The following is a 7393-nucleotide window of genomic DNA, read 5'->3' as shown; positions in this document are numbered from 1 at the left end:
ACAACTTCAGGATTACTCCATGACAGGATGGGTGGGGATTACGCCAGGATGGTTCCATGAGAACCTGTAAACTCCCTCATTTCATTTCTCACCTCTAGCGAACATGGCATCACACCCAATAAACTCCCACAATTACAAATCACTCCAATAAAGTACACACTGTCATCGACCTAAACAGAATCTGTTAAAGGTCTACCTGCATTACAGACTGCCGATAGTCACTTCACCCAATATCACTAGGAGCAGCTAACAATTACCTAGTTTATATTATGATGTAAAATACTGCAGGTATAAATTGTTGATATTGTAATTTAGTATTACTGTGGCTATAAGATGTCTTTAATCAAACATAGGCTCAGAAAGTGTTCAACTTGTTTTATTTAACAAATGCAGTTTAACGGCATAGCTGTATTCTATAAGAATAAATAAGTTTGCAAAAATACAAACAAATAAAAATCATCCATTCTGCATTTCAAAAAGCGTAGTCTCTAGGCCTCTTCAGGGATTGCAAAATGTGGTGGCAAGCTTCCTTCTTATCACCGAGCAGTCCATATTAGGCCAACTGTTGGCCTTGCAGGCAGATCTTAAACATTCTACAAAAAGAGAAAGGATATATGAATATAAATGGACATCTGAAAAGGTATTGTTAAATTACTTATTGTAGAATAAATACAGGATTAACTAAAAATATGCATCACTACATTTAAATGCATTTGTACACAGCAGATGAAACGGGCTTAATGTTTTCTGTGGCTACATTCAGTAGATTTATGTTCTTTAGTGCTCAAAGGGGTTAATATGTTTCTGACGAGATGTTGAGCCAGGCAGTAAGTTGGTGGGGATGGGAGACGGGGCAATCATGCAGAAACAATTGTGTAGATTCAACGGTTTGATGCTTAAAATCACACAGTTAGAAATAGAAAGCATAAGAGGAAATGGGGAAATAGTCTTTTAAACCCTTTGCTGATTAACATAATCAGAAGGTCCAGAAACACATGACCCCAGACATGCCAAAGCACACCCTGCTTACATGGGTGACCCAACGCCTCCTGCCTGAAAACCATGCATCACCGTTTCCTTGAATACTCGGATCGACTAAAAAATATACAACACCCCAAAGATAATACCCACTTTAATTACCCTTATTCTGCTTGGAATCCAGGAATGGCCAATGTGCAATGAATACGAGGGACAGGTTTTAAAATGTATTAGAAACAAATGACTTATTAGTCTAGAAAATAATGTATTCACGCGATAGCAAATTGATACAACAGCTCTTGTGTAATGGCCATCATGGATATATGGTGTCCATTCAATGCGGAAAAGGTACTCTCAAAATTAAGTAAGTTAACTACAGTTTTTAAATTGGGAATGGTTCTGTTATGAGGAGAATTTCACCTTTTGTTGTGTGGATGATCCAGTGTCCATTCCCAAAGACTTCTCTGCTGATTCCGGGAATGAATCGGTCATGGTCAGAGCCGCCAGTGATACCTGCAAATGATGTATTGCCAGCATTTTGTGTCTTTGCGTGGCTTGTAACTGTTCTACAATAAAAAAGAAAAAACAAGAGTTAAAGGCACCTACTTTCTGGCCATCAGACTAACTCTAACAGCGCAAACAAGAACAATAAGGCAAATTGCCCAGGATATCACACTGCAGTATCAGTGGGAGAAGACACAATTACAACCTGGTCCACTACCCTTACCAGTGAGCAATGTTGTCAGGTGGAGATCCAGCGCAGGGATTAACAGGGAAGGAGAACCAGCCAGGGAGTCAGATGGGCGCCCTGAACCAGCCCAGGGAGCAAAGGAGTCAGTTGAGGGCTATCGGTTTTCACTGAAACTATTGCAATAGAGTACAGCTAGGGGGGGAATGTCGTAAAAGGAGGGACACAAAGCATGCAGGTGTTTGGTTATTTTCCCACATATTGACTAGCCATGGCCATGCTAATCCCTGTAGCCATTTACACCCAGATCCTACCCCTCCCGGCCCAAAATAACTCCTTATGGGAACTCTGAGCGTGCTTTAAGCAAGCCATCCCAAAACACTTTGCACTCAAACGTGCCTGCCAGTGTTTTTTCAAAGTAGTCTTCTGAGCTTTAATGACTTAATTGGAGTTGTAAACCCACTACTGGTGTAATAAAAATGTCTTAATCAGGTCTGCCTTCAGTCACTCGATTTAGAACTGGTGCAGCAAGCTTGCCGCTTCAGCTAGTTCGCACCGAGAAAGGTTGTGAGGTGAATAGCGAGTGCTGTGACCAGTGTAGTGCAGGCCAGAGCTCCAGCATTGGGATCTTTGCTTAAGTCTTGCTAGTCTCAGTTGGCAAGAGTGAACCCCCATGTGTCAATGCGCTCTCACCATTCCTGCCCTGCCATTACGCTCACAGTTCTCCAATCCCAACAGGCCCAACTCACCTTCACGATATATGAGACGATTGTAGCAGTTTTCTAGGAGGTCGATGCAAAATTCCTTGAGAAAGAGCCGGACGTTCAGTGCAGAGTGCCTTTCTTGCGTCCTCTCCTTGGCCTCTTGCTTTTGCTTTGGGACCCTTTGAACCTCAATGTCATGGCTGTAGTTCTTGAACTGAATGACTCAGATTAAGAAAAACAGTAATCTTCAGCTTTGAAAACGGTGATCAGACATTCTAATCCCTCAAGACCAAAGTAACACTTATGCTTTTAGGTGCCTTCCTGTTAGACACACAGCCCTGCGGAATTAGCAATCCCCTGGAAAAGTCACTAGGACAATCATCTTGTGCCCCTAAAACCATTAACAGATTTCCTTTGCCAAGAAAACGTTTTAAATCAGTGTATGTGTGTATTTTAACACCACGCACCCACCTGTGTGGTGATGGAGTAACTTTACTCAAATAGTTAAATGCTGCACCCATTCCCAGCAACAATAAAAGCATTAAAGCCTGTGTGTGTGCTACATATTGGCTTGTTTGTTTAAGAGGTTTTACTCCTAACTAGCTGACCTGAGATGGAAGTTCAAATTGAAAATAAAGACACTGAAACTGTGCACCATCTCTCCCAAACTCCCTTCACCCCAAATGCCTTCTCCTCCTCAACTGCCCCACCAGCCCCTTCTCCATCAACTACTCCCAACCACTCTTCGCCCCTTAACCATTAAATGCCCCACCCCATTCATCCCCCCAAACTGCACACCTTCTCTCCCAACAGCCTCTCCAAGTGCCTCCTTCCCCCCAAATGCCCCACCACCTACTCCCCCCAACTGCCCCTTTCTCCCTCAACAGCTGCACCACCACCCTTCTCCAACTGCCTCCTTCTCCATTAACTACTCCCAGCCACCATTCACCCCCAACTGCCCCCTCATCCATCAAATGCTCCATCCTCAACTGGCCACAGTGCCCTACTGCTTTCCCCCCTTACTGGCCCCCACCCCTTCTCCCTGAACTGCCCCAAATCTCACTTCGCCAGCTGCTCTTTTCTCCCTCACCTGCACCCACTACCCTTCTCCCCAAACTGCCCCCACACCTTCTCCCTTCAACTGCCCCATTCCTTCTCCAACTGCCACATCCCGTTCTCCCCATTTTGCACAAATGCCCCAACCCACTTTAATTGCCCCAGGCCCTTCTGTCTCAATTGCTCCCCACCCCTTCTGTATAAAATGCCCCTTCTCCTTTAACTGGCCACTTCTCCCCATCTGACTTGTACCCCCTTATACCACACACCACGTCCCTCTCAACTACCCTCTTTCCCCCAAATGTCTTCTCCCTCCATTGCAGTTACTCCATCAACTGCCCCACCCCTTCAACTGCTCCAATCCCTTCTCCCCAATTGGCCCTTCTCCCTGAATTGCTCCCCACCCCTTCTCCTTTAATTACTGTCTTATCTCCCTACTGCCCTCGGCCCCTTCTCCCTCAACTGCTGCAGCATCTTCTCCCCCCTACACTCCGCCCCCTTCTCTCCAACTGCCCTTTCTCTCTCAACATCCCCCTGTTCTCCCAACTGTGCAACTTCTCTCCTACCAGCCTCCCCAACTCCCTTCTGCCCGAGTCCCCCAACTCCATTCTCCTCCAAATGCCACCTTTCTCCCAACTGCCCAACTCCTTTTCTTCCTCAACAACCCTCCTTCTGCCCCAGCCCTCTTCTCCCCCAAATGCCCTCATTCTGTCCCCACACCGTTTCCCCCTCAAAGTGCCCTTCTCCCCCACGCCTCTTCTCCCCCAATTGCCCCTACAAACCTCTTCTGCCCATCTCCCCCAACATGCCCCACCCCTTAACTGCCCCCTCTGCTCTGTAAACTGCCTCCTCTTCTGCCCAAAACCGCTTCTCCACCAACTGCCTATACCCATCTTCTCCCCCACCCCTCCCTCGCGCCTAGAAGCACTTGTGAATAGGCACGTTATAAATGCCTTATCATATCATAACTGCCCTCTTTCTATCCCACACCTTGCTTCTCCCCAACTGCCCTCCTGCCTCTCTTCTCCCCCAACTGCGACCTACAGCCATCTGCCTCAACTGTTCCCACCTCCACATCCCTCTTCTCCCACAACTACCCCCTTCTGCCTCAACTGCCCCACCCCTCTTCTCCCCCCAACTACCCCAGACCTTTCTCCAACTACCTCCCTTTTTGCCCCCAATCTGCCTCAACCCTTCTCCCCCATACACCCCATCTCCTAATCGCGCACACACACAATATCGTCACACAAAAACTCCCACGCATCCAGCTACTCGATCACTCCCTTGGCGCAGTTGAAGTGATCAAATGTACAATATGAAACACCCTAGGTCTCCAATTATGGGCTGTTGCTAGTCAATCGGAGATATGGCAACTCCTGTTAAATTAATACAAACTTACATTATTATGGCGCTTAGAAGCAGCTTTAATCATTTGGCAAGCGCTTTAGAAAAGTAAAATTATTGCTTCCTTTATTTCAGAAAAAGATGTCCTTAAGTCACAGTACTTTGGGTGGCAACAGTGTTATTGTGAACGAAAGTGCACGATGAATTAAGAGCTCAAATTAATAAACAGATGCAATCTTTTAAAGTCATACTAGCACCGAAACCGGAGCTCCATAAGCCAGCATCAATACGTGTACTTAGATCCCCTTCTGTGTGAGTCCCTCCTTGTGCTTTCGTGCTTGCCATTTTCATTCTCCTCATATTCTGTCCCCCTTTTCACACCAGCTGTGTTCAAACATGCTTTCGTTCAGTCGATCGCATCACTCTGCAGATTCAATCATTGTTACTTCGCTTAAGCCCCAAAACAAAAAATATGTTCATCCAACACCACGTTTCTTGTTGATCAGCAGCGATCGATCGAGGTAAGCTTGTCAGTATGCACTGCAAAGAGGCACTTGACTCTCATCAGCCTGTAGGTGCTGTCGTCCTGTGAGCTACACCTTTGTTTCTCCCATTGGTGGGTGAATTTGAGATACCTAGCTTTTTGGGGTCAGGAGGCTTTTGCATCAACTCCACCCGGCTAGGATTTTCGGGGAGCTCGAATGCCTATATGAATTCCAATAATGGGTATGTTATATAGCGCAGACAGTTGTGTCTTTTCGCCCTGTGTGAACGGTGCATATATAATCAGAAACAGGAGCAAAGGAACAGTTGCCATTGCTGGGATGGTTTTGACCTTGTGACCCGGGTGTGTGGACATAGCCCTGCAATCCGTGTCACGCCTCCTCAACAGCGATCCAAACCGCCACAAAAGACGTATTGTGTATGGCCGCCACTTAACAATATCCCCAATGCATTCCTATGGGGAAAATGCATTCCCCCGATTTCGGTGCTGAAATCTCCCTCTCAGGGGCTTCAGAATGTTGGCATGTCTGCAATACGCCAACTTCAGATTAGGTGTTAAGAACAGAAAATGTCAGAAGCGCTTTTTATGCCGTTTTCGGTACTTAACACTGCGATCAGAATCGGGCCCTCAATCAGGATCCTACTTTGTAGGAACACCAGTCACAGAATGGATTCTCAGTAGCCTAGGCCCTTTGGACATATACATAGACAATGTTCCTCATCTCCAGTGGTTGTGCTGGAAAGCAGGGCTTTAAGTGGGCCGGGGCCTGCCGGGGCTGGGCCCCGGCAGGCTCTGAAATTTCGTTTTGAGGCGGGGCCCTGCCGGGGCCCACTAATCTCCCCTGGCAGCCCCGGCCACTACACGAAAAGGCATCGTTTTCTACAGCCTAAAGCTCTTGCTCGTGAGCGATAGCTTCAGGCTTCAGAAAAAAATGCCTTTTAACCATAATGGTGGCGCCGCACCTGCGAGGCATCCCTTTAATCAAGTGATGCACGTGGGCCGGCGCCACCATTATGGAGAAAACGTGAGGCCGCTGGAAGCAGAGGCCTTGCTTTCTAAATACTGAAGCACCCGCGGATTCGCGGGAGTTTCAGTCTTTAGGAAAAAGGCCTCTGCTTCCAGTGGCCTCACCCTTAATGGTGACGCTGCCCCCCCCCTCCTCCCCCAGCTGGCGAGGGGCAGCACCACCATTAAGGCTGAATAGGCGAGGCGCTGTCCCCTGCCAGGCAAGCCTATACAAAATAAATGCCGAGATCAGCACCCTCTCCCCCATTGGGGAGAGGGTGCTAATCTCTTCAAAAGGCTGCCATGCAGGGGTGCCAGTAGCCCATTGAGCCGGGGCTCGTCAAGGGGGCGTGGCCTAAAGGGCCATGAAAACCCCTGTTAGGCCACGCCCCCTCAATGAGCCCCGGCTCGATTTGTAGTGCCACTTAAGGCACTGCTGGAAGGTCACCATTTTCTTGCCTTTCAGAATTTGCCTCCAAACACCTTTTGCTATTGATACTTTTGTCTGTCCTCTTCATTTGTTATTTTTTTAGATGACATTTCACTCTTGATGCATGATGCTGGGTCTACAGGCAGCATTGGGGGGGGGGGGGTCCCCTGGGTAATCCCACTTTTGATGAATATAATCCGACAGTCTAGAATTGCATTATTGAAATGTGCTGAGGACACCCTAGACCCTCTTTAGGAGGGCCCTCCTTGTGGCCCCTGTTATGAACTAAGAGAAGCAGTTCTTTTGGACTCCAAACTTGCCCGTCAGAATCGGATGGCCTCAGTAACTAAAAGAGGTTTTTATCAATTAAGTTTAATGAAGACCCTTTTTCCACGGCTGTCCTTCCCTCGTGGAATCATGGCTATAAAGGCCTTTGTCTCGGCCCGACCTGAGATTAATAACAGCGTTTATTGAGGCCTTTCTGAGAAATCACTGACCATATTGGTCTCTCTGCCCTCTTTCCGGTCCGGAAATGAATGCTTTGTGAGGCAATGTGCTTAGTGCATAAATCATTGCAGACCACTTACCCGTTGTGACGTCCCAGTTTTGTTGGTGCGCATGCGCGGGCCTCGTTATGGTCCCGCGCATGCGTGGTGGAATAAAGTGCGTCCGTGCGGCAGTTG

The 7393-nt window shown here is 47.5% G+C and overlaps 1 long non-coding RNA gene across 1 annotated transcript; it reads right to left on the bottom strand.

Annotated features, from left to right (window-relative positions):
- Positions 1 to 360: 360 nt before the first annotated feature.
- Positions 361 to 3033, bottom strand: LOC138515490 (uncharacterized). Its single transcript, XR_011282025.1, has 3 exons — positions 2416 to 3033; positions 1399 to 1544; positions 361 to 593 (listed from the first exon to the last, which is right to left on the bottom strand). It is a non-coding gene; the product is annotated as an uncharacterized lncRNA (long non-coding RNA).
- Between the last annotated feature and the right edge of the window lie 4360 nt (positions 3034 to 7393).

This window comes from Ambystoma mexicanum, chromosome 6q (genome assembly GCF_040938575.1).
Source record: "Ambystoma mexicanum isolate Mex_15411 chromosome 6q, UKY_AmexF1_1, whole genome shotgun sequence".
NCBI classification, from domain to species: domain Eukaryota; kingdom Metazoa; phylum Chordata; class Amphibia; order Caudata; family Ambystomatidae; genus Ambystoma; species Ambystoma mexicanum.
Note: the sequence above shows the minus strand (reverse complement) of the source record. Positions and strands in the feature narration are given on the sequence as shown.